The sequence below is a fragment of the Felis catus genome, chromosome C1 (genome assembly GCF_018350175.1).
Source record: "Felis catus isolate Fca126 chromosome C1, F.catus_Fca126_mat1.0, whole genome shotgun sequence".
Lineage (NCBI taxonomy): Eukaryota > Metazoa > Chordata > Mammalia > Carnivora > Felidae > Felis > Felis catus.
Window position 1 is genome coordinate 92,062,446 of NC_058375.1, and position 27,234 is coordinate 92,089,679.

The 27,234-nt window shown below is 38.9% G+C and overlaps 1 long non-coding RNA gene across 14 annotated transcripts in view; it reads right to left on the minus strand.

The window, feature by feature from the left end:
• The window catches only part of LOC102901393, a 161,891-nt gene that overhangs the window by 9,712 nt on the left and 124,945 nt on the right, over positions 1–27,234 (minus strand). For 10 of the 14 annotated variants that reach the window (XR_006582818.1, XR_006582810.1, XR_006582806.1 and 7 more), the window contains 4 exons: positions 9,723–9,823; positions 8,127–8,219; positions 6,971–7,263; positions 6,219–6,288 (listed from right to left, as the gene is read on the minus strand). This is a non-coding gene — a long non-coding RNA (uncharacterized LOC102901393). Of the gene's footprint in view, positions 1–6,218; positions 6,289–6,970; positions 7,264–8,126; positions 8,220–9,722; positions 9,824–16,328; positions 16,545–27,234 lie in introns of all 14 variants that reach the window. The other 4 variants (XR_006582807.1, XR_006582814.1, XR_006582816.1 and 1 more) reach the window with 1 other exon arrangement.

Below are 27,234 nucleotides of genomic sequence, written 5' to 3' on the forward strand. Positions count from 1 at the left end.
ATGAGCATATCAGCAGCACATCAGCCCTCGAGAAGACAAAAGACGTGAGCCAAAGAGCCCATGCAGGCCTTTGGAAGCAAGCCAGAGGGAGCTCTGGCAGGGAAGTTGGGGATCCTAGGTACCTGAAGCACAGTGTAAAAGAAGGGGATGCAGATTCCCCAGTGACACATCCCCTGACTCTATGACTTCCTGCCTTCATGTGGAATGCAGCCACAGAAGGGCCAGGATGGGCCTGTTAAGCACAGGGCCTAAGGCAAGTGCCTCTTCTGGGCAGTACTGAGGCAAGCCCCACTTTTTTTTGAGAAGATTTCTTGATAAGTCCATTTGAAGTAGAAGCCAACACCCTAAAGGACAAAGTTTGGGGAGAAAAGAACTAACAGAGGGAGAATGATTAAAAGTCTTAGGGCAGAGCCAATGGGATTAGGTGATATATCACAAAACCTTCTGTTACTCACAAAATACTTGCTGGAAATGGGAATTTTTTGCACCCAAATGGAAACCCATGGAAGAGTTTGACCCTAGTTGACTTAGGGATATATTAGATTGACTTAGAATAGGTCAAGAGGAAATAAGCTCTCTGGAACTTTCAAGCATCCTAAGGAAATCTCGGACCTCAAAGACCATGAAACAGTGGGCTGCAGGAGGGAGAATGTTGAACTGGTATTATCTGACTTAATGAGGGACATAGACATGCCACCTATACAAAAATCTGCCTTTGAATAAAGAAAGTATGAATGCTTTTTTACTTTGTGACTATTGTGTGATTATTTTAAAATGGGATGGTTTAGTGCTTTTAAAGTGATTACATTTTAAAGTGAGGATGCCATGTAAGTTACACGCAGAAATGTCAGAATCAGAGATAAAGAGGACTCTGAATTCCTTTGTGCTACATTAAATCCAAACCTCGCTCTTCCTCTTCTCCCTTTAGGGTACTAAAACTTTTGCCAGCTGAAGCTAAGGTTTTCCAAAAAACTTCAAGAAGCAGTTTCCAAGATTTAAATCGAAGATAAAAAACCATCTGCATTCTCATGAAACCGGCTATCTCTAACAAGTTTTTAGGGATGCTCTTTCCTTTCCTAGAGCAGAGTCGTAAACCACAGAGTGAAGGGTTAGCTCCAGCAGCAAAGTGGGAAGCACAATAATTGTTGTTCACTTTCTTTAATAGTACATTTTGATTGTGGCCATCACGGACATGAGTTTTATAGCACCAACGGCTGGGGCTTGTTTCCATTCGTTTCTCAGCCTCCAAACACAGCTCCTGCAAAGGAGCTCTTAATAAATACTACTTATTACCAAAGGGGAAAAAAAATACAGGACACATCAAGCTCCTGAGTCAAGACATCTCATTTCAAATACTGTTGTCACTAGCTTTGGGTTCTGACAATCACTTTGGACCATTCATGACTTCTACTAATTTATGTTGACTGTATTTTGCCTAAATGCTTTCCCACTGTGAGCATTCGGAGTTACTGAACATGTGCCATGTGCCCAGGCTCATTGTCTAGTGGAGGAGACAACCCAAAAGCATGATTATGAACAAAGGAGCGTCAGGGTAGAGGTAGATTCAGATTGGTACAGAGGCACAGAAGAAGGGAGCAAGCAGCTGCTGGGGCAGAGGTGGGTGATGCGGTTGGGGGTGGAGTGATAGGTGAAGAGGTGGGAAGAGAAGAAGGTGTGCACTTAGTGGGAAAGCAGATGGATGGGCATTAAAGGAATAAAACAGTGGGATGCCTGGGTGGCTCAGTTGGTTGAGTGTCCAACTCTTGATTTTAGTTCAGGTCATGATCCCAGAGTCCTGGGATTGAGTTCTTAAGATTCTCTCTCTCTCTCTCTCTCTCTCTCTCTCTCTCTCTCTCTCTCTCAAATAAAAATAAAAATAAAAATAAAAAAGAATAAAATAACATATACAAAAACTCAGAGGCCTAAGGATGTACAAGAAGGTCAGAGACCAGTAAGTTTTGTGGAGGGACAGAAATACTGTGTGTATGAAGTGAGCAGAAAGGATTGTGTGAAGCTAGTGGTTAGAAATGAGGGCAGAAGACAGGGCCAGACTGTAAAAAGGTCTGCAGAGGAATCTGAAGACTCACAAGAAGGTTGTCCTCAAAGCCCATGCCTGACAGGTAAAACCACCTTAGAATGAGATTCTTTTGACATCTTGCTAATGAGACTTCTTAATAGAATTCAAGATTTATGCTTAATTTCATTTTCTAATGAATTGTGTTAGAACGAGTTTCCACAGCCCTTTCAGAGGAGCCAGCAAACTGCAGACTGTAAGACCTCACTACGCCTGGCTTCTTAGAGGAAGAAAGCTGAACAAACCAACTGTTAAAAAGACCTTTGTTAACTAACTCGGGAACATAGGAGAATTGATAACAGAGCTGGAGAGGCCCACAGCCAAGATCCTGGGAGAGACTCCAGGAAGGGCAGTCCTCTAATAGGTTGGGTTTTTTTTGGGTTTTTTTTTGTTTGGGTTTTTTTTTTTTTTTTTTTTTTAGCATAAGGCCATACTTGCCCAAGGCAAAATTACTAATGCAAACAGTGAGCATGTGCGTGGGCACTCATGATAGATGGAGAAATTCAACATCAAGCATGTCTGTCTAAGCATCTTCAAGCTGTCTAAACTAACAGGATACAAAAAACTTATGCAGGCAGCTCTGGAGCACACAGGTTCTGACATGTCCCTATTCAGTTATGCTCATAAATGCCACCAGCAATCTTGAAATGGTCAAATATTAAATTTTGAGTTAAAGCCATAATTCACTAGCAAGTTTTATTCTTAGAGCAACTTGTTTATTTTTACTACCAAAAAGTTGAACCCTAGGTTACGAAGAAACTAAAGCTAGGGAAAGTTTTCACAGTAACGTTTAGAAATGCTTTGGAAAGAGATCAAGGTATCTCCACTTGCCTTTGGTGGACATTTGTGCCTGGGCGGCATTCACCTCCCTTTCATCTAAAGACTCCTTTAGTGCATGTCCTATATCCCATAGCACATGGTCTTGGTGGATGGTCAACAAAGGTGTCCTACCAAGGGTATGTGACAGACCAGTCTCCTTTCTGAAAACTAAGTATCTAGTAGAATAATAGAAAATAGCACTGGTTGGAGTTTTCTCCTTCCCTCTCCCTTCCTACTCCCTCTCCCTTTCTCTCCAGACAGTCCCTCTCTAGAGTATTCATGGTGTTACATTAGCCAGGTTTAGGTTCTTTGCTTGCAACCAAACAATCCTAAATCATACATTGTAGCCCATGCATCTCTGTAATCTTGTGATTCTAGTTTAATGGTCAGAAAGGCAACCGCAAGGGAAAGACTGTCAAGTCTTTGGGACAAAGACACCAAGTTTATAGCTTTTTGCAAAGTTCATTAGAATTTCCGAGTTGCTTCAAAATGGTTTGAGAGGAGAAGGAGGCAGATGGTAAGGACTGGGTGTGGAATGGAAAGTTCTGCAAACATGTGCTAACAGAGGTTCTCTCGGGTGCTAATCCAGGCTTTGAGAAGCATTATGGGCAAACCACAGCAGGCATTTGGGGAGGGCAATACCATGGACCAGCTGAGTCACCACTGAGACCAAGGTAAGGGCAGCAGCAATAAGGTGGAGTCCATTCACCAAAGTGGCATTCTGGAATTATTCAGGACAATATCAGATGGATGAGGCAGAGTACCCTGGAGCAGCCACCCACAGCAACCAGAGGACGCATGGCAGTATTTGCTGCAGCAAGAAGCAGCCGCTGAGGGCTACTGGAACGTTCCTGTCATTTCTGACATGGTATCCCCGCTGGCAATTTTCCCAGAGAATGGCAGAGTTCTAAGGCAAATGCAGGCGCCTTGGGTGGGTCAGGGGGGCTCTTCTGCATCACTGCTGTTGCCCTCCAGTGGCTAGGAGAGATTCCAACCTCAGGACTTTTCTGGTTCCTCCACAACCCACATGTTCAGGCTTACAAACAGCAAGATTTCCTCGCACCTCACATTCTAGATTTTTTCTCTATAAAGGGAAGTAATACAGCACAGTGGACCTGGAGTTTAAACCCTGCCTTTCCTAGCAGTGTGGAGGTTCCTCAGAAAATTAAAAATAGACCTACCCTATGACCCAGCAATAGCACTGCTAGGAATTTACCCAAGGGATACAGGAGTACTGATGCATAGGGGCACTTGTACCCCAATGTTTATAGCAGCACTCTCAACAATAGCCAAATTATGGAAAGAGCCTAAATGTCCATCAACTGATGAATGGATAAAGAAATTGTGGTTTATATACACAATGGAGTACTATATGGCAATGAGAAAGAACGAAATATGGCCCTTTGTAGCAACGTGGATGGAACTGGAGAGTGTGATGCTAAGTGAAATAAGCCATACAGAGAAAGACAGATACCATATGTTTTCACTCTTATGTGGATCCTGAGAAACTTAATGGAAACCCATGGGGGAGGGGAAGGAAAAAAAAAAAAGAGGTTAGAGTGGGAGACAGCCAAAGCATAAGAGACTCTTTAAAACTGAGAACAAGCTGAGGGTTGATGGGGGATGGGAGGGAGGGGAGGGTGGGTGATGGGTATTGAGGAGGGCACTTTTTGGGATGAGCACTGGGTGTTGTATGGAAACCAATTTGACAATAAATTTCATATATTGAAAAAAATAAAATAAAATAAACCCTGCCTTTCCTGCCACCACTATAAAGTCCAAGGACTTTATAGTAGGTATATTAGTAGGTATCTCCTAGGGTTGTTGTGAAGGTAAATGAGATGATGCATATCCAGGAGTTAGCACAGAGTCCCACACACAGTAAATGCTCAGCGATGTTAGAGAACGTGCCCACAAAGATGCTCACTGATGTGACTCAGAGCAACTCCAGCCCCTTCATTGTTACTTTCAAAGCCCTATAACATTCTGCACGAGAGAAAAGCCTGCTGCTGTACCCTGAACGCCCTGCGACAGTCAAGTGGCCCTAGAAGACATCTACTGCAGGTGGAGAGGTCAGGAGGGGATTTGGCTCTGGCTTCAAGAAGGGGGAAGGGGAGTGAGCATCTGGCAGCAAAGTCCCTTGAGGCCAAGTGGCAGCTGATTCACACAAATGGTATTTGGATCTAGGCGAGGGGAATAAGAGAGGAGCCTTCCCCTGCCTCCCGGAAACTGACTCCTCTCCCATCATCTCAGCTGCCATCTTTCATCACTCGGGCCTCCCCCAGATGTGGCAGCCAGCTTGCTCACACAGAATCCCCTCCCACACCAGCAGCATGTTGAGACTTTGCTGCCTGCCCAGCACTCGTAGGGGCTGGGCTCTGGTCCCTTGTATGAGAGGCGGAGAGCTACAGCAGAAAAAAGTGGGGATGAGGGAAAGGACTAAAAATCGTGGGGTTTTTTTTAATGCATCTGGAGAAAAAAATATACCTCATATGTAGGTAGTTTGGGTGTTGTGTCAAGAAAAAAACGCCCATGTTTAGCAGAGACTAGGACCCATGTTCACAGAGAAAAATCAAAGGTTGGGACAGCTAACAATGCAGAAAGGCAAAATTCTTCCACTTTAACAAGTGCTCCCAGTGAGTCATGGTTGGGGCAGCATTGGCTCCAGCATCAGTGAGACAATGACGTTTAGCTGCACACAGTGGGAATTAATTGGTTTCATTCAAAGTCACAGTGTAGCCACAGGGAAAAAAATTAATCTTCATTTAAGTATTACCACTACATTTTTCAAAATACAGAAACTTTTTTTTTCCTCTGTTCACATGCAGTTGTTTTCACATGAGCGAAATCCCACTTGGAAATTGTTCTGCCATCATACAACCCTTCTGAAAGTGGTCCATGGTAAATTAGTGTTGCTGAATTCCCACCTCATTCTAAAATGTTTTCTGGAAGAACTTCAGCACTCATTTCCAGTGGCTTCATACATGGACTCCAATACCAATGTTCACTTTTGGTGCATGGATGGGAAAATAAATGCTATTATTTACTAGGAGTCCCAGACCCCGTGCCTAGCATTAGAGGCTTTGCCTAATTTTGCAGATTACAAACATTAATCTCAGAGAGGTGACATCACAGATCTGGGATTCAAACCCACCCTAGTTCTCTGCAACTGTTATGCGACCTTGATAGAAGGTCATGTTCCACAGCTCCAGTCTTAATATTACAGTTTCGATGGCCAGAGTATCCAGCACATATTAGATTCTCAATAAATATTTATTCTTGGTCATCGGTTTTACTTCTTTAGGTAGGATGCACCTGAACTTACCTCCTCCTGGGTATTTTATCTTAGGCTAACCGAAGTAAAGCACTCAGCATCTGTAGTTCTCTCCAGAATTCTAAGAGCAAGATTAGAGTATAAAATGAGAATTATATAAAAAACACCAAATGAATCCTGTTTATTGGTTACTGAGAGAAGTAACAAAACTTGCGAATTCACATTGCTACTTGTTTGTCCTAGGTTTCTTCATAGCTTTTCAGTAGTCTCAAACGTGGGAAGGGAAATGGGTGAAGGGAAATACACTGAATTATTAAGGATGAGGAGAACCCAATGGAGAACTATTGGGTCTAGATGGTGGCTGGCTGCAAGCATTGGGATGCAGGTGCCAGCCATCCAGGTATCCGGTCATTTAGTTGCATGTTCTCCTTCCAGATGCCAGCACAGGCATTAGAGTCTCTTCCCGCCTCATCCCTGCCCATATCTCATGGCAATCCTAATCCTGTGAGGATGAAAATATTGTTACCCCTTTTTACAGATGAAATAACTGGCTTAAAGGACTCAAATAGTTTGTCCAAGATCTCAGAGCCACTGAGTGGCAGAGCTGGGTTACAACCAATTCCCTCTGAGCTCTTAAACTATTAGCTAATACCCTGTTCCAAATAAAACCTTATCAAAATTACACCTCAGGAACCTTCCTGGCTGAGATGGGTAATGACCTATAGAGACTGCATTTCTGATCCAAATCAAACTTAGGCTGAAGGAGACAAAGCAAGGGCCAAAAACAATGATTCATTGCCTACCTTGTGAAAGATGATAGTAATTCTAGGTCAAAGTCTAATGAACGGATGTCTGCATAGCAATTAGCACTGCCAGGCACCCTGGCTGGCAGTCTTGGCAGAACGGCCATGGATTGTCATAGAAACCGGACTTCTCTCTGTCCCAAAGAGGAATCCACTTAGCTGGTCCAGGACAGAGCAGGCTGCTGCTGAGGGCTACACTTCTCTCCCAAGCTGGAATTCTGCTCCTCTAATATCTCCCCAGAGAGAAGCAACTCAAGAAGTTGGGGGAGGGGGATCACAGCAAGACAGGATAGCTGTGTATGAGTATATTAGTAAAAATATACTAGTAAAATGTATAAAAAATATATATTTATATAAGTATTTGTAATATATATTTTATGTATTATATGTTATAATATATAAATATATTACTTTATAATATATAAATTATTATATTTTTATTAGTATATAAACTGATATAATAATATGTATTAAATTATTATATTAGTATATAAATATTAGCATATAAACTATATTAGTATATTAGTATAATAATATTAGTATATAAAATAATGGATCATATATAATATATATTTATGTAAAATATAAATTATATGATTATATAAATATATAAATAAAATATAAAATATGTATTATATATAAAATAGTATTATTATATATAAAGTATAATAAAATATATTACATATAAAACATATAATTTATATATATTATTATATTACATATTATTACATATTATTGTATTACGTATGTTTATTATTATAAAACATGAATTATATATATTATATAAAATATATAAATTATATATAATATAAAATATCTATAAAATATATATTTTATATATAAACATATATAAATTATATATAAAAGATATATTATACATAAAATATATAAATATGTATCATAAAATAAAATTGTATATTATATATAAAATAAATATATTATATAATAAAATACATTATATATTATATATAAAACATATATATAATTATACATAGTTATTTTTATTTATTTTATTATTAATTTATGTATATATTTATAATAAAATATATAATACATTATATGTAATATATAAAATTATTATATATAAACTAATATATTAGTTTATATATGAATATATAAAATATAACCAATTGCTTTGAAACTTCAGACAACTCACACATGTCTTCAAAGGCAGCTTCTCAAAAACTACCAACTTTGTTCATGATCTCCCCTTCTGCAAGATTCCTCATTTGTAGTCAAGATGACAACACTAATGGAACCAAAGAAGATATCCCATTAACATTTTGTCTTATCTATAAAATGTCTGAGTCTTCCTAATCCCTTAAAAAATTTTCAAGCGGGGCGCCTGGGTGGCGCAGTCGGTTAAGCGTCCGACTTCAGCCAGGTCACGATCTCGCGGTCCGTGGGTTCGAGCCCCGCGTCGGGCTCTGGGCTGATGGCTCAGAGCCTGGAGCCTGTTTCCGGTTCTGTCTCCCTCTCTCTCTGCCCCTCCCCCGTTCATGCTCTGTCTCTCTCTGTCCCAAAAATAAATAAAAAACGTTGAAAAAAAAAAAAATTTAAAAAAAAAAAATTTTTTTCAAGCAATTTAATCTAGCATTCTAATTTTTTTTTTCAACGTTTATTTATTTTTGGGACAGAGAGAGACAGAGCATGAACGGGGGAGGGGCAGAGAGAGAGGGAGACACAGAATCAGAAACAGGCTCCAGGCTCTGAGCCATCAGCCCAGAGCCCGACGCGGGGCTCGAACCCACGGACCGCGAGATCGTGACCTGGCTGAAGTCGGACGCTTAACCGACTGCGCCACCCAGGCGCCCCTTAATCTAGCATTCTAGTTGAGCCATCAGTTATATACAAAATCAACATTATATCTTTTACCATTATTTACAGTATGTGACATTACATTATAAATCTACCTTCTATTTTACGGGGAAGACAGGGAGTGAAGGATTTAGGGAAGGAAACTACAATTTATAGAATGCCTAGCATGAATTGAGCACTTTATTTAATCTGCATGACACCTCTATGAGATACTTACTATCTCCATTTTACAGGAAAGAAAATGAGATTCAAAAAAGTTAAATAACTAGTCCTACATCTCACACACAGTGTAGAGCTGAGATGCAAAGTCAGGGCTGTGGGACTCCAAAACCTCTGGTCTTTCTACCAAATTTCACATATATTTATTCTACTTTGCATGCATCTGTATCTGGGATTACTCTTCAATAAACAAATTATAGAAAAATTCCAAGATTTAAGCTAGTCAGAATTCAATTAATTAGAATTTTGAATTAAATGATTCTTCCTCTCCCATCCCCCCAATTCTCTGCTACCAATGTGTGGGAACAATAATTAAATAGTGACCAAACAACCATGACTGTTTTTAATCCTTAAGGTATTCCATAGAGTAAGATAAAATTTAACTCATCATCCTAAACCAATTCCATTACACTGTTGGGCAGGAATTGTTGATATGAGCCCAAGGCATTATGAGATTCTAAATTATTGAAGTAAGATTCAGTGAAGTTCAGAATATACAACTTAGGCAGGGAACGGACTGATGAATTTACCAAGGATTTTTGGTAGCAAGCTGAATGAAAAGTAATTCAGGGGCGGCAGCAGGGGCTATCGAAAAACCTTTATTTCATAGTTCCTTGAATGTGTCAGTTAGTCTATGTAATTAAATGCATTTTAAAAAGAACCCCTTATTTCCTTCCAAAGGCCCAGATTTTATCATGTGGATGAGCACAAGTACTGTGAGCAATGAAGCAAAATGCCTGGGTTTGAATCTCAGCTCCATCACGACTCAGCCTCCAGACCACTGGCAATGCCTTAACTCTTCACATATCAGATTCCCTGCCAGTGAAATAATGGTAAGAATAAGTTAGAGTAAGATAATCTCTAAGTCCCCATCTAAGGGTATGTATTAATTTCATAAGTATAAGTAATCTTACAGATACAATGTTCCAGTGTTTGGCGATACCATCTTGACATTATCACTACCATCAATATCACATATTTATATTTTAAAGCACTTGTCATTTTAGACATAGTCAATACAAAGAAATGACTCAGCCCTGTCCAAGGAGATCACAAGGGGAAACATGACATACACACAACTGCAGAAGGTAGCCCAAGGAAAGCACCAATGATTAGTGTGCCCAGGAAGCACTACAGAATTTCCCAAGAATTATTTAAATTTTTTCACTGTTTCAGTAGTTATGTTGAGACAAAGATGATGATCCATGGAGCACTCCTTAGCCTCCACATTGGATGTGAGACTATACTTGATATTTTGTCTGCATCTCCACCTCATTGTTAAAAGCACACATATCCAGACTAGTAACTACACACAATCAGAAGCAAATAGCTATATGCACATAGAGACTCTGCATGAGAAATGTAAATAGTTATGTACTGAACATTCATACACATTTGCTTTCAATTTGGTATTGAGTGGGCTATAGAGGTAGAAAAGAAAAGACCCTGTCCCCTAGGATCTCACTATTTACTGCACTTATTCAGGAAGACAGAAATATAAACAATTGCAACAGGTGCAGTTAACAGTGGTCCTAACGATAATGCTCTGGACTGTAAGAAATGTGAAACACTGCTGCCTGAAGAATCTGGAAAGAATCTGGAGAGAAAAGATAGGACTTTATCTGAGCTCTCAAGAAAGAGCAGGACTTTGACAGAGTGAGGTATATGCAAGGAAGCAAGAAGACTTGTCCCTTCTAGTTGCAGCAATAGGTCCTAGACTCTGTGTCATGATCTCTGTGGGCCAGAGTAAGTAAATCCATATGACTGCAGCAGCAGGTACTTGAGGAATTCAGTGAAAGTCAAGGTTAGAAGTAAAAACCAAATCCACAGACCTTCCCTTCATATTGAGTAGCAATGAAGAGCATGGGACCTAAAGCCAGACTTTGTGAGTCCTGACTCTAGGTGACCCTGGGCAAGTTACTTAACCTCTCTGTTCTGCTGTGAGTGTTAAATGAGTTTATGTGTGGAAGTTAAATGAGTTTATGTGTGGAACAGTGCTTGGCACTTACCAAGGGTCATATAAATATTTGCTATTCAATACACAATGGGGAGCCACTAAAGGTAATGAAATTATCATGCAAGCTGGTCTACTTACAGTTATCCTTACTGTGAAGTGGCCATATTAAGGGGCTGAAAAAGTAGTTTGTAGTTGTAATTGTATTGCAAGGTTTAGAGGACTATATATTTAATCCATATAACTAGTTAAGGAGTCTCTCAGCCTTGGGAGCTCCCAGCTTCTCTGGATTCCAAAGACATACCATAGAGGATAGTTCACATTCTCAGGAACTCCTGGGATTTGGAAGGGGCATTTCCTTTCATTAAAACAGTCAGGGTAAATGCATGCTTTAAAATGAAATGATTTTCCTATTTCTCATTTACTTTTCCATTATTTTTATTAGATTTGCTTGGAAAATACTAATGTATTGGAAAATAAAGATTATGACTCATAAAAAAGAACATAAGATGTCTAGGCAGATTGGCACACATGATTCTTTTAAGATATGCCAAGGGCATTTTCTTCTTAGGACAACCAGGAGCAACAGGCTTAAGGATATTCTAGAGATTGTATCTATAATTATAAAGACACTCTTCATCCCTTTGTTCTCTATGCACAGGTGACCAAACTTAAAGAGAAAGGACATTGTCACAAAAAGGAAGAAAAGAGAACTGAAGGTTAGAATTGTCTTGGAAGGCTCCAAAAATGTAATTTTCTTTCCTTTGAGGAATAGTAAATATAGGTATTATAATTCATAAGGGTTATTCCTTTAGAAAATTCTGAATCAAAATCCCATTATTCTCATCATCACATTTTCAACAAGAATCGAATTTCTGGATTATGTAAATTTTAACTATAAACTCTGCTCAAAGTTCTGCAGGTTGGGAAAAAAAAATAGTAAGTAGGGCAGCATTTCTATTCCATGCACTGAAGGAGGCCTGGAAAAGGAAGCCAAAAAGCCATCAACCTCCAGGAACTGTAGCAAGGCAGTATGACCTAGTTGTAGACCCAGACACCTGGCATTCTGTTCCAGTCTTGCTACTATTGGGGCCACATCATTTAACTTCCCTGGCCCTGGTTTTCTTTCTCTGTTGAAATGTATATTAATGCAGGGGATTTACTATTGTGGTTATGCTCTTGTTGCTTTGGAAATACCAAAGTAGTCAGGTTGGTTCTCTCTCTCTTTCTCTTTCTCTCTCTAGTTCCTATTTTGCTTTATAAAGGCTCAGACTAGGAAGACGTTAGATTTCACATATACAGTTACAAATATGTCTGTATGCATTTATGATGAAAGTATACCATATATGGTGATCACATTTATCATTACCATGTCATATATATATATATATATATATATATATAGTATATAATCATTTTGTAGATGCTTACGAACCATGCTTCCTCTATGTAATGTTATTGTCTAAATGTTGAGGAAAGATTATTTTACACCAGGGAGTATTGATGGGATGACAAGGTCCAGCTCCTTTCATCTCTAGGATAACTTTCTAAAAAATTCCATTGATGCAGATTAAGGGGGTTCTTCTCCTGCAAAAGTCTGCCTAGGGAGCTAAGGCATTTCCCTTGTGTTTTCTGGGCTCCCCCTGCTCCATGAGCTCCTCATCAGCAGTGGTTCTCAAAGACAGCCTCTGCACCAACAACATTAGCATCAGCATGACTTGAGAACTTGTTAGAAATGCAAACTCTCATATCCCACTCCAGATCCACTGAGTCAGAAACTCTAGGGGTGAGGCCCAGAACCTGTATTTTCAGAAGCCCTTCAGCTAATTCTTATGGATGCCAAAGTTGAGAACCTCTGTTTACAGTTTTAAAATGCACAACCAGACATTTGGGGAATACAAGAAACTATTACAGGGGAATAATAATCTGCTGGTACAAGTCATATACTAAGTATGATATGACAGTGCATTCTCTTCAAATGTTATTGTGGCGTCCTCCATTTAAAGCCAAAATTTTGATACAATTTTATTCATAGTTTTATTTCATTTCTTAAGTCAAGAAACATTTATTGAGCCCCACCATGTGCCAAGTATTGGGGGGATAGAGATTAAAAAGACACAGTCCCTGTCCTTAGTAACTTACATTCTCCTCTAGTAATCCAGAAGAGGGGGGAGAAGTATGTAATGAATATTTATTAAATCCTTGCTACATGTTCTTAGCGAGTGTGATACTAGTTAGCAAGGCAATTCTATAAGGTTTCTACTATCACTACAGGAAAGGAGATAATCTTGGTGAGGTTTAAAAGCTTTCCCAAGGTTAGAACATTTTTTCCTTCCAATTTTTTATTTAAAAAAAAATCAAGCCTATGGAAAATATGAAAGAATACTATAATTAGACACTTCACCTGGATTCACCAATTGTTAACATTTCATCCCTAAATACATCATCATGTACCTTCTTAGACATCCTCTTACATACCACAGCACCATTATAACACCCAGGAAATGTATTTTTGATTCAATAATATGTCTCATAATCTACAATTGGCTAAAATATATCCTAGATAGCTGGGATATTTTCCCAAATTATGTTCTAATCAAGGATTAAGCATTGTTCTTGGTTATCATGTTTCTTCTGTTTCAGTTTCCTTTAATCTAGAATAGCCCCCTGCTTTTTTTTTTTTCTTAATTTTTCATGACCTTCACTTTTTACTGAAGTATAGTTGACACACAATGGTACATTAGTTTCAGGTGTACAACATAGTGATTACATTATGCTATGCTCCACAAGTATAGCTACATCTGTCACCATACACCCTTATTACAATATCATTGACTATATTCCCTATGCTATACCTTCTATCCCCTATTCATTCCATAACTGGAAGCTTGGACACAACCATCAGTTTGTTCTTTGTATTTAGGAGTCTGTTTCTGCTTGTTTATTCATTTGTTTTGATTTTTTAGATCCCACACATAAGTAAATCCTACGGTATTTGTCTTTCTCTGTCTGACTTACTTCACGTAACCTAATACCTTCTAGGTCCATCCATGTTGTTGCAAATGGCAAGATCCCATCCTTTTTATGTCAGAGTAATATTCCAGTGTGTGTGTGTGTGTGTGTGTGTGTGTGTGTGTGTGTGTGTACACCACATCTTTATCCATTTATCTGTTGATGGACATTTGGGTTGCTTCCATATCTTGGCTATTGTAAATAGTGCTGCAGTAAATATAAGGCTGCATATACCTTTGTTGTTTTTGTTTTTGGTTTTTTTTTTAATTTTTTTTTCAATGTTTTTTATTTATTTTTGGGACAGAGAGAGACAGAGCATGAGCGGGGGAGGGGCAGAGAGAGAGGGAGACACAGAATCGGAAACAGGCTCCAGGCTCCGAGCCATCAGCCCAGAGCCCGACGCGGGGCTCGAACTCACGGACCGCGAGATCGTGACCTGGCTGAAGTCGGACGCTTAACCGACTGCGCCACCCAGGCGCCCCTGCATATACCTTTTTGAATTAGTGTTTTCCTTTCCTTTGGGTAATACCCAGTAGTAGAATTACTGGATCATATGGTATTCTGTTTTTAATGTTTTGTGGAAGCTCCATACTGTTTTCCACAGTAGCTGTACCAATTTACACTCCCACCAACAGTGCACAATGGTTCCTTTTTCTCCACATCCTGCTAACACTTGTTTCTTGTATTTTTGATACTAGCCATTCTGACTGGTGTGAGGTGATATCTCATTTGCTTTTCATTTCCCTGATGATGAGTGCTGTTGAGCATCTTTTCATGTGTCTTTGGAAAAATGACATTGACCTTTCTGAAGCATCTAGGTCAGTTGTTTACGAGAATGCACTATATTTTGGATCTGGCTGATTACTTCTTTATTTTGGCAAGAATTTTATATAGATATTATGTATTTAATTTTATATCAAACTTGGTACCTAATATCAGTTTGGCCCAATACTAGACATGCTAATTTTGATCCTGTGGTTCAAGTAGTATCCAGTAGACATCTCATTGCAAAAGTACCTTTTCCCCTTTGTAATATTTAAGTGATCTGTGGGATGATGTTTCCAAATACTTTCTGTTCTTCATAAATGTTTTTTTCAATGACATTCAGTACCCATCAATGACACTTATCTGAATAATGTATTATACACTGTTGGCTACCAAATGGAGATTTTTCTAGTTCTATCATTTCTTCTAAATTTATCAGCTGTCATTCTTTTATGAAAACACAGCTTTCTCTTTCTACCTCTCACTTCCTCTTTAGAGTATTGTATGGACTTGATTCTTTTTTTTTAAATCAATATATTATAACTCAGTACCACCACTTTTTTAGTGCTCAAATATTCCCAGACTGGGCTTCCTAAATGGAGCCCAGGGCAGTTCCTTACCCTTTGGCCACGTCCTCATGTTTCTTTCAGCCCTTCCCTGCTTTCTGGCATAGTAACTCATTCCAAGAGCATCTTTCCATGCCCCATACCTGAAATCAACCATTTCCCCCAAGAAATTCTGGTTCCCTTTAGTAGGCAATGGTCTTTTGAAATCAACATCTAGGAGTCACAGATGGAATTTGAACCCAGACCATGGAACCCTTGAGCTTGAGCTCTAAATACTTTACTGTATGACTACAGTTAAGTATGGTGCCCTCTAAGGAGTGAGGGAAGAAAGGGGAAGGAAAGGAAGCCAAGAAAGGAAAGGGGAGGGTTTGTCAGGGAAGATTTGCCTTACTAACCCACCTTCACTGTTATTTTCATGCAGATGCCAGAGCTGTTTCATTTAACCACCTGCTCACTGTGGAAGCCAAGTGTCTCTTATCTGGGCCCCAAGTCTGTAAGTTTTGGTTTTCGTTTTCACTCTGGTCCCAAAAAATTCTCTGAAAGAGCTCTTCTTCCTGGGCATTCGGAAAGGTCTAAGAGAAGCCACTCTTCTCTCTCATTCCACTCCTGCTCCTCCCTTGACACTGATTCATTCATTCTTCTGGGACTTCACTGTTCCCGCCAAGCACATATAGTTTATTTTCTAAGTAATTCTCTTTCCCCAGAGAATCTTTTGAGAGCTTTTGAGAGCTTCTAATTTCTACCCTCCTGATAATAGAACTCTCCAGACCTCACTGTCTTAGCATAGGGGTTAGTACAGAGTTTTAGCATGCTCAAGACTCAATTCCATGTTTTCACTATCCTGCTTCAGCCACGCAGGGGTACCTCTTACACTACATATATTTTAGGAGGACAATTATTATTACCCAGGCTAAGTTTATATTTGCATAGAGGGGGAGTATAGGAAAAAGTGGGCAGCTTAGAGTTAACACCAGGCCAGATTTCCTTAAAAGGGGCAGCAAAAGTAAGCCAGCTGAGAACTCACCTGGACTGTCTAACTGAAAATACACAGTGTTGGTGGGTTTGGGCACTTCTAGATGGAGCCTCTCCCCAGGCATCTTTCATTTGTGCCGCCTTGCACTTCTTTTTCACTGTGACTACTGTTGCTGCTGCTACCGCTAATGAAATTAATAACACCATCTTGGGCTCTTCAGCCATCTCAAATGTCTGTCCATTTTAGCCCACAGGAGAGATGGCCGGCCTGTGACACAGCAGTTGAATAGTAATTAAGTGATCTTTCAATGGCACAAAGGAAAGAATCAAGGGCCTGTTTAAAACCATTCCATTAGATTTATTTCAGATAGAAATCAATAAAGTATCCTTGCTTAGGATCACAAATTGGCCTGGAAAACAGATCCACAACTTAGAAGCCTGGCCTGCACAGCAGACCAGATCTCTCTCTGTCTGCTAATGAACTCCAAGAGCCAGGGTAACCCATTACTCACTCCTAACCTGTTTTTTTTTTTTCTGTTGCTTGACCACAAGCCAAGCAAAATGAGCATTCATGTGGTGGATTTGGCAGCCGCCCCGCTCCAGACTGTGCTTTTCCACAGGCTGAGAAAGGCTTTGAAGCTGGTCTCCCCTCCGCTCTGCCTCAAGCTGGGGAATCACCCTTGGAGGAGCAGAGATCAGCCAACACTGAGTCACGCTGCCCTTCAGGTCAGGCGACATTCAGGAAGGGCCTGGCCTTACGGCCTCATGACTGAGCAGAATGACTCGGCCTATTCCTTGTGTTTCAAAATGGGTCAGACATCATGCAAGAGCTTTTCTGCTGCACCTCTAGGGTAAACAGCAACATTTTATACTCACACTTTAACATAAGAATGTTAATCCTTTTGCCCATATGTATTACATCAGAAGAGTGCCTGGGTGCAAAGGTTTAGAAATGTTTTGTAAACTCACAGCTTACCAATAATTAATTACAGAATATGGACTCATATATGGTCAGGATTCAATATAAAAGAGCGCTGGAGTGAATGGATGGATAAATGAACAGATGAAATTAGAATACCAAATGAGGGAATAGAATCAATCAATGGAAACTGAATGAATGTGCAGAAATCTGGATTTCGGTCCTGGCTTTGTCTCTTCCTGGCCTTTCATTTAACTACTTGGATGTCAACAGCCCCATCTAGAAAAAAAAAAAGGTTTGGGGAAATGATTGCTTGTATCTCTTCCAAGCAATTATTATTTCACTTGTGTGCACACACAGGTCAATAGTCAGGAATCAAACCAATTTATAATTCATAGCTATTAATGACATTCAAACAGCTTCTGAATAAGCCACAATCCAAAAGCATCCCCAAATTGAGTTATACCACATGATCAACAAATTGTGAGTTTGAATTTTGATGCTGTCACAGGGTCAAATAACTTAATCTCTGTGATACATGTCATCACATATATTCTAGACACACTCACTCCCAAAGGACAGTGTTTAGAAAATGGCAAAAAAAAGTTTACTCCTTACCCAAGGCTTACTGTCCCAAGATGGACACAGATAAGCTCTTCAAAACTGGCTCCTATTTGAAGACTCTAATGCTGGAGGAAATAATGAGTTTGAGTCATACAAAAGGTCTTCCAGTTAAGGAACAATTAAAGGAGTCCTCTACAAAATGCTCGTATGCCACAGTTAGCATGAATGCTTACGGTTACCTAGATTGTGGTTTTTCTACTGCTATTACAAAAATGCTACTACTTCTAGCTATCCTTTTTCCTCTATCTTCATGCTCTGTTAATATACATGACTCTCAGAGTTGACATTTCAAAGAAGTTGAGGATAAAAACATCTTCAGGGCACCAAAAAAGATCATCAATCTATAAAATGGACCTTGGACTCTCCCACATCTTCCAACTGATGTTTCCTTCTTCTGAGTTGTCCTACCTATAGTTAAACCATGAGAGCAAAAGGGCCCCCCTGCATCAAATGCACAACCTTTCTTGGCACATCCAGGTCCGATGGAAATCCAACCAGTTATTGGAAGGGAATAGGAATGGAATCTATCATGTCTTCAGGATCAAAAGCCTCCAGCACTTACTGTAATAAGAATTTTTTAGCAAATATTAAATTGTTAAATTTTACCTCCCCTAAAATGTTTCACTTCATTATTCTACTTTTGACATTAAGTCACAAAAGTCCTGTGGAAGAGTGGTGCCTGGGTAGCTCAGTCAGTTAGGTGTCTGACTCTTGATCTCAGCTCAGGTCTTGATCTCTGTAAGTTCAAGCCCTGCATTGGGTTCCATTCTGGCCATGAAGCCTATTTTAAAAAATCCTGGGGCAGAATAAAGCAGGCACACTAAAGGAATTTAGACATCCTCTCTTATGCCCACGCAAGGCCATAGCCTTTGTCAGAAGATGTTTGAAATTTCTTTATGATATCAAGAACCAAACCTGGAAGACCTAGGTCATATAGTTTCTCCAATCATGTAAAGAATTCTTCTCCACCAAAGCATAATCACAAGCTGCAGTTGGAGCAAAGGAGGCATGGAGTTGAGAAGGCAAGAGTGAAACCCTTCCCCTCTGGGGACTGTGGGACTGTGGTTGGATGAAGGAAGGCAGAGGGAGGAGATTCGGACAGTACAGAAACCATAATAAAACCTATATTCTCTGACTCAGTGTGTGTTGAAAGGACAAGACTGAAGTGCAGGTAGGAGTGACATAGAGTGAGAAAACGTAGGAGGAAAGAATCCTTTTGTCACACACACGTTAAGTTCTCAAGGAGGTATATTCTCAGAAGATAATAGGATGCTCTACAACACTTAACACGCTGTGCCTACGGGAACAGAGAACAAAGAGCCCTAGTAAGAGACGAGGCAGGCGAGGAAACAATGTGAATCTGAACAAACCTTGACCTGTGAGGTTTGTGGAGAAGCAAGATGCCTCCAGAGATAAGCAACTTTTAAGCACAGAGGTTTTGTTTAATCCTCCAGGGAGGAACCTTCCATTGCAAAGCACATGATAACCACAAAGCTTGTAGAACATATTGGGTATAGATGCACATTATGGGAAACAGAAGCTATTCATCTGAAGTGTAAATGTAATCACCAGCTTCAGTCAACTGACACACCACTATGTAAATTACGTAGATTCTTTTGTAAATGAGAGAACATTTCCCTTGCAGATTGAAGGAAATAAATGTTCCTTCCAGACATTTCCAATCTTAATACAATGTGAAGCTCTGTTCTCCTTCAATGGTTTGTATGTAGAATGAACCACTTAGTCCGGGAGGCCAGATGGAGGATACGGAAGAAACCCGTAAGTAAGGCATATCTCACAAGCTGGGGTGTGGTCAAGTGGCAGCCCCAGAACATAGGGCCCTAAGAGAAGTGAGCAGGAATAGCTGAGTTCACTGGCCTCAAACATCTGCACCAGGTGCCAGAAGGAGACCAAATCAGCCAAACTCCACTGTACCTGAGCTATCCTCTGCCACCCTAAGTTTACACAAATCACCCCATGCTTGCAAATATACCCAGGAGCCATGGATCTTGCACTGTGCACCTTCAAAGAGGATATAGAAGTGAAAATATAACTGAGTAAGCAATTATTCCAAAGAGAAAGACTGAAAATTACCCAAAGGGCTGCTTAAATTATTAATAAGACTAAAATTTTTTTCAGGCCAAATTTAAAATGATTGAGGACTAAAAGTTAATTCAGTTTTTTCCCCTGCTACGTAGTAAATGGGGATCACCAGGAAGGCTAGATCAGTTATAGACAAAAGAAAGAATATATTTACTTTGCAGTTAGAGAGTGAATGAATTTGCAACTTGACTACATTATTTATGAAATTAGAGACACAATGACCCATGAAGCCTCACCTTCCCCCCAAATCTTTATTAGCTTGGTACAGGGTAAGCAAACTCCTTCTTATCCTGGCCTGAAAGAATAATCCCCTGAACTTTTCAGTAAGTAACAAAGGTAGATGCCTTAAGTCCAGGCAGTGGTGTTGAAAATGGATCTCGGAGGGTGGGAAATAAGCCCAATTAATTAACTGAAATTAGTCTTAATCTGCAATTAATTCAGGAGAATTGTTATCCAGCTAGTCTCTGTGAAGCCCTGCCCCAGAGGAACAAGATATAAGGAAAGCAATGGATTGTTGAGCACCTACTGTGCACTAAATGCTATCCAATAGAACTTTCTGTGATGATGGAAATGATCTATCTCCACATTGTCCAGGATGTTAGTCATGGCCACATGTTGCTTTTGAGCACTTGAAATGTGGCTACCATAACTGAGGACATAAAGTTTTAATTTTAATTAATTGAAATAGCCACGTGTAGCTAGTTGCTAGTGCTATTGTACTGGACAATGAAGGTTTATGTCAAAGTTAAGGTATTTGAGGCTCTAAAGTTGTAAGGATATTCGGGGATGTTACCAACGGATCTTTGGTATTTGAAAAACAAAGCATAGATTAAGTTTAAATCAGAAATAGTGCCTTTTCCCAATTTGTATAAAGCTAGCTCTCCCCTAAAATACTAATACCTTGGTTTAAGAAGTAAGTGTTTACGGCAATTATATGAATCTCTTATATGTATTCATTCACTGAATTCTGGTTATGAGCAGAAATGGGTTAAAGTTCTGCTCTTGAAATTGCTTGAAAATGCTTGGAGCAGTAAAATACCATAAGTAGCAAAGAGATGCTTTTGATTCTGAATTTCAAATAGTTTCTTCTTTTTCTCACCCCTGCCTCACTCCTGGGTGTTTATTTTTTCTTATTCCTTTGCTTTTATTTTTCAGAAACTAGTTAGAAATAAAATAAGAAAAGCTAAGCATGTAAAGTTTATCACACAGCTTCACGTAGCTCAAATGATAAAGAGCCATTTTGAATATCACCTACCGAGCCACGATGTTCCTCTATCCTAGAATTATATTTTACAGTCTTGGTGTCTGAACCTTTACAGTTCAGTTTGGATTTGGTAAGTAAAATAGGCAGCATGGGAATGTTAGCATCATGTTTGATAGGCCAGGACATGAAAAGGGAGATATTCAATAAGAAGGCTGGCATATTTTTTCCTTCTATATTTGAGAACCAAAAATTAAAGTAAAAAGGCAAAATGGGAATAAGAACATTCTAGAAACAATAGTACAAGTACTACCCTGCATATGATATTGATCATCCAATTAAAACAGTCAAAGGAATTTCACTGATCAGCAAAAGGAACTGGGGAACATATTAAACAATAAGGGTTCTGTATGTAAATTTGTAGCCCAACTGGGTGATGGCCTCAATTAGACAGAAGCACCCTAATGTTGCATTTGATATTTACTCCATCTGTCTGGTTTCTGGAAATTTTCTTTAAGTGTAGATGGAGAAATTATTCTAAATAATAGTTGGGGCTGGGGCTGGGGCGGGGGGGGGGGGGGGTAGCACCTGAAATCCATTTCCTACCATCTGGAGAACTTGGCCCAGCACAGATTCTAGTGTTTCAAATAGGATCATCAGCACATCCTTGACAGATATCTACCAGGAATCTCAGTAAAGATAGGGAGTTTTCATTGTCTTAAGCAACATAGTCACAGTCTCCATCTATCTGTGTGTTCCTTGTATCCTCCACTACAGGAAACTGCAGCTCACCCAACCACACTTGCTCAAGATCCATCACTCAGTGTGTCATTCCTAGTTTTCACACCATGGCTTTAATCAACTCTGCATCAAAATGACTCAGGAAGTAGGTGGATTAAAATGGTTCATGTGGTGGAAAATGTCATGGGTTTTGAAGCCTGCGATGTAGAGGAAAAAATACACACAAACACCACACACACATTTTACAAAGGATTTTCTCTCACATTTTACAAAGGAAATCTACTAGCCAAGTCTTTATTTATAATGTTCATAACATCATATTTTTCTGAATATGTTCATGCTGCCCCAAAGTTCCAGAATAATAAAAGTAAAGGTTTGCTTCAAAGTCTTTTCAAAAATGTAAAAGTTCAAAGTACCTACTGAACACTGATCTATTTGGTTCCTTCTTAGATATTCCATTTAAAGAGTGCAAGCAGAGTCCGGATAAAAGACAAATGGAGGAAGTAAAGGAAACCTAACCACCACGTCCATGACCTCCAATGGTGTGTGTGTTCTCTCCTATTTTCTTTGATCAGGAGCACATGCTGCCAGCCTAGACACTTAAATGCAACTGATGGTTGAGTTGAGATATAAATTTAAAAAGGTAACTCTTTGGGGAAGAAAGTGGGTAAAACACCTCTAGATAATTTAATTAAGAATAAAGATATAAATTACATGGATTTAATGACAGATTTAAAAAACATTTTAAAAGAAATCACAAATATTCTGCAAAATGCTATGCTAAAACTTTTAAAAACCTTGATGAAATTGATGATTTCCTGGAAAATTCAAAATTGAAATGGACCCAAATTTATGAATCCAAAGAATAGACTACCCCCCCCCAAAAAAGTTCATGACTCTTAGTCAATAATCAAGAAATAAAGAGAAAGTGTTTAAGATTTCTCTTTCAAACAGGCTCAAGGACCGTATCAGTGAGTAAATAATTATGATTACATTTATTATATATATTTTTTAGACACTTACCATCTGCTTGAGATTGCATTAAGTGATTTACATGCCTTATCTCTTTAATTTTTCAAACAACCTTATGATAGGAATTATTACTTTACAAGCTCCATAAAAAAAAACTTGCAGCTTATATACTAGCTTATAAAGCTAGTATATACCCCATCCTGGATTCAAACACAATGTACAAAGAATTCCTTAAGAGATAAATTATTCTATAACATGCAAACCTATGGAAAGCTACCTAACTCACTGGTTGAAATACAAACGCCTGAAAAGAATAGCTTGCTACTGGAGTACTCAGACAGGCTGGCCTGGAGCCTGAATCAGTGGGTGGACAGACTTGTTGTCTGGGTTCACATGGGCCAGCCTAGTGCCTGTCTATGGAGATGGTCCTAGAGCCTGGAGCCGCAGGGATCATCCTGATCCCTGCATCCATGGGGGCCAACCTCACACTTAAGTGGGCCTTGAGTCTGAATTTACAGGGGTCAGTCTGGTGCCTGGGTCCATAGGAATAGGCCTGGTCCTAAGTCCATGGGGGTCAGCCTGGCACCACTAAGATCCACTTGGGAGGGCTTGATGTCTGGGTCCATAGGGATAGGTCTGGTGCCAAGAATCCCAGTTTTGGGCCTGGAGCCTGGGTCCACAAGGACATGCCTGGAATCTGGGTCCTGCGGGCTGGGCACGTAGCCTTGGTCTTTAGGGACTGACCTAGCTCTAGGCCTGGAACTCTGGGCCATGAAGGCTGGCCTGGCACTGTAATGTGTCTGGAGTCTGGGGCTGTAGGGTCAACCTGGTACGGTGGCTGGCCTGGAGCCTGCGTCCATGTGGACTGACCTGGTGCTGGAAGCTGACACTTGCTATTGGCTGAAGACTCAGTACAGATGGTCTCCTAGAATATCTACCTTGGTCTCTCACCATGGCCTAGGCTTCTCACAGTATAGCAGCTGGTTTCCAAGAAGGACCATCTGAAGAGTGAGTATTCCAAGAAACTAAGGCAGAAGCTACAAGGCTTCTCTGACTAAGCCTTGAAAGTATCACTTCTACCACATTTTACTGGTTCCAAACTAATCATGAGGGCCAGGCTAGATTGAAGGGGAGGGGAATTAAACTCACCTCTATACAGGAAGAGTATCAAAGAATTTGTGACTACCTTTAACCTACCACATTCCTTTAATATAATAACTTATTTCCTTAAACAAGTAGCCAATATCATACTTAGTGTAGAAACAATATTGTAGAAACAATTCCTACTGAAAATCAGAAACAAAAACGTGAATGTTACTACTATTTTAAAAAATGCTCTGGAGGGGTACCTGGGTGGCTCAGTCAGTTGAGGATCCAACTTTGGCATAGGTCACAATCTCACGGTTCATGGGTTTGAGCCCCACATCGGGCTCTGTGCTCAGAGCCCACAGCTCACAGCTCAGAGCCTAGAGCTGCTTCGGATTCTGTGCCTCCCTCTCTCTCTGCTCCTCCCCCATTCTGTCTCTCTCTCTCTCTCTCTCTCTCTCTCTCTCTCAAAAATAAACATTAAACTTTTTTTTAAATTGCTCTACAAATAATTTCCAGAATAATAAGAAATATAATGGAAATGAGAGACATGGAAAGGGAGAGATGGAATTTATTACTATTCACTAATGGTATACATGTTATACTTCGAAATTTTCGGAAAATCAATGAAAAGTTAAATGAGAGAGTTCATTGAAGTGTCTGAAACAAAAGGATCCTAAAAATCAAAGGTTTTCTTATGTGCTTGAAATCATTAATTATTATATATAATAGAACAAAAAGATTCCAGGTCATAACAGTAACAACAACAAAAAATGTAGCTATAAATAATATTAAAAAGAATATACGCCCAGTATTAAGAATACCATTGATATACATTAAAAAAGACTTGACACAGAAAAACATGATGTCCCTAAATCAGCAGATATAACTAAAGATGATAATTCTCCCCTAATTCAGTTATAAACAATGCCATGCCAATCAAAATCACTATAGAATTGTCTGGAACAGGAGAAAACCACTGTGACAATCATCTGGAAGAATAAATGAATAAAAATGCCCAGTAAATTTTTAAGGAAGAAAAGGGGGAAAATATACCGTAATATTGATTACACTATGAGATACAACAAGAAAATTTCAAAGTTGGGAAACTTCAAAGGACAAAAAAAAACCAAAAAACAAAAACCCAACAATGTAATTACCAAGTTAATTTCAAGAAGAAGAAAAGAGAAAGACGGAGAGGGAAAACTAGGGTTAGGAGAGACTTAAAAGACATTAATTAATTGCGAAGTGTAGACTTTATTTGAATTCCAATTCAAACTTTTATACTGATGTTAAGAAATTATTATAAATTTTTAGATGTGATAAAAATACTGTGATCATATTTTTAAAGGTGTTTATCTTTTTATAGACACATACTGATAAATTTGCAGATGAAATGATATGATGGTAGATATACAACAAGACAGCCCAAGAGTTGACAATTATTGAAGTGACGCAATGGGTACATGTAGATTAGTATAACCATATATGTATGTGGCTCACATTTGTCATAATAAAAAGTTTTTTAAAAACTACTATGAAGTGATAATAATTAAAAATCCTATGCCCCTGGAATAAGTAGAGATTGAAGAATCAATGGAACAGATCTGTTCAGTAACAGATCCAAGCATGTTTGCTGTATGTAAAAGGATAAATTAATGATCAATTCTGAAAAATAGATTATGTAATGCAACTTGTTGGGGAAACTGGCCAGCTTTTTCCCCCAAAAAAAGTCAACTTAGATCCACCATTCACTAAAAATTAGGTACAAGTGGATTAAATAAAGAAGAAATGCAAATGATGGGATCTGATATCTGAACAAGGAATGACTATCCATGTACAAAAGCAATAAAAGAAATCATAAAAGAAGTCAAAAGATTTGAACATGCAAAACTTGTAAATGTCACCATTTACAAAGATGATTGTAAAATGTCACGATGCACCCAACAAACTGAAAAAAATGCATGGTGAAATAGCAGCTAAAGGGAAAATATTCTTAATATATTACACACTTAATCCAAGTTAAAAATAAAAACATAAAACCACTGCAGAAGATGGACAAAGCATGTAAACAGACAATTCACGGAAGAGAAATTTTAAATGTCTACTAAATAAATTTTTAAAAATCAATCTTGCAATGTAATCAAAGAAGTAAAAAATTAAAACATTAAGAGATATTATTTTAATTTGTCAAATTATCAAAATAATATGAATTCTGATAAGACTATGAGGAAAAAGAAGTTTCATACATTGTGAATAGAAGTCGGTATAATTTATCCAAAAGCCATTTGGCAATGTAGCATGAAATGTTTTAAAATATGGTTTCACTCTATGTGGATCCTGAGAAACTTAACAGAAACCCATGGGGGAGGGGAAGGAAAAAAAAAAAAAAGAGGTTAGAGTGGGAGAGAGCCAAAGCATAAGAGACTCTTTAAAACTGAGAACAAACTGAGGGTTGATGGGGGGTGGGAGGGAGGGGAGGGTGGGTGATGGGTATTGAGGAGGGCACCTTTGGGGATGAGCACTGGGTGTTGTATGGAAACCAATTTGACAATAAATTTCATATATTGAAAAAAAAATGTTTGTACATTTTAACCCAATAATTCCAAGCCTGGGTTTATCACCAACAAATAATTTGAAATGCAAACAGAACTTTATGTAATACACATAGCATTATTTATGACATACACCCATATGGTGTAGCTATTACAAATTATATTCCAGAAAATATTTACTAACACCAAAATCTTCACATCATTAAGTTCATGTTCACACTATAATGTTCATGCTATAAATATACAGGAAAAGACTAGAAAGAAATCACCTGAATGTTTATAGGATAAAAATCAATGAAATCAACTTAAATATTACGAATAAATTTTTAAAATTTATTTATTTATTTTGAAAGGGGGAGAGGCAGAGAGAGAGGGAGAGAGAGAATCACAAGCAGGCTCCACGTTGTCAGCACAGAGCCTGAAAAAGGGCTTGAGCTCACAAACCATGAGATCATGACATGAGCTAAAATCAAGAGTGAGACGCTTAACCGACTAAGCCGCCCAGGGACCTCACGAATAATTTTTAATAAAAAGAAAAAAATACTCATAATATGTAGTTTTTAAAAATGGAGTATAAAATATGTACAAATAAATGCACAGAAAGATGATCATCAAATTCACAGTCTCTAGCTACACACAGATCAAGCAGCAATCCAAACAGCTTGGGATTCCAGGTAGCCAAGAAAAAGGCCTAGGGAACCCAGTTACCCACGTCAGGAACAGGTGAGGAGTTTGAATCCCGGAAGGGAAATACTAG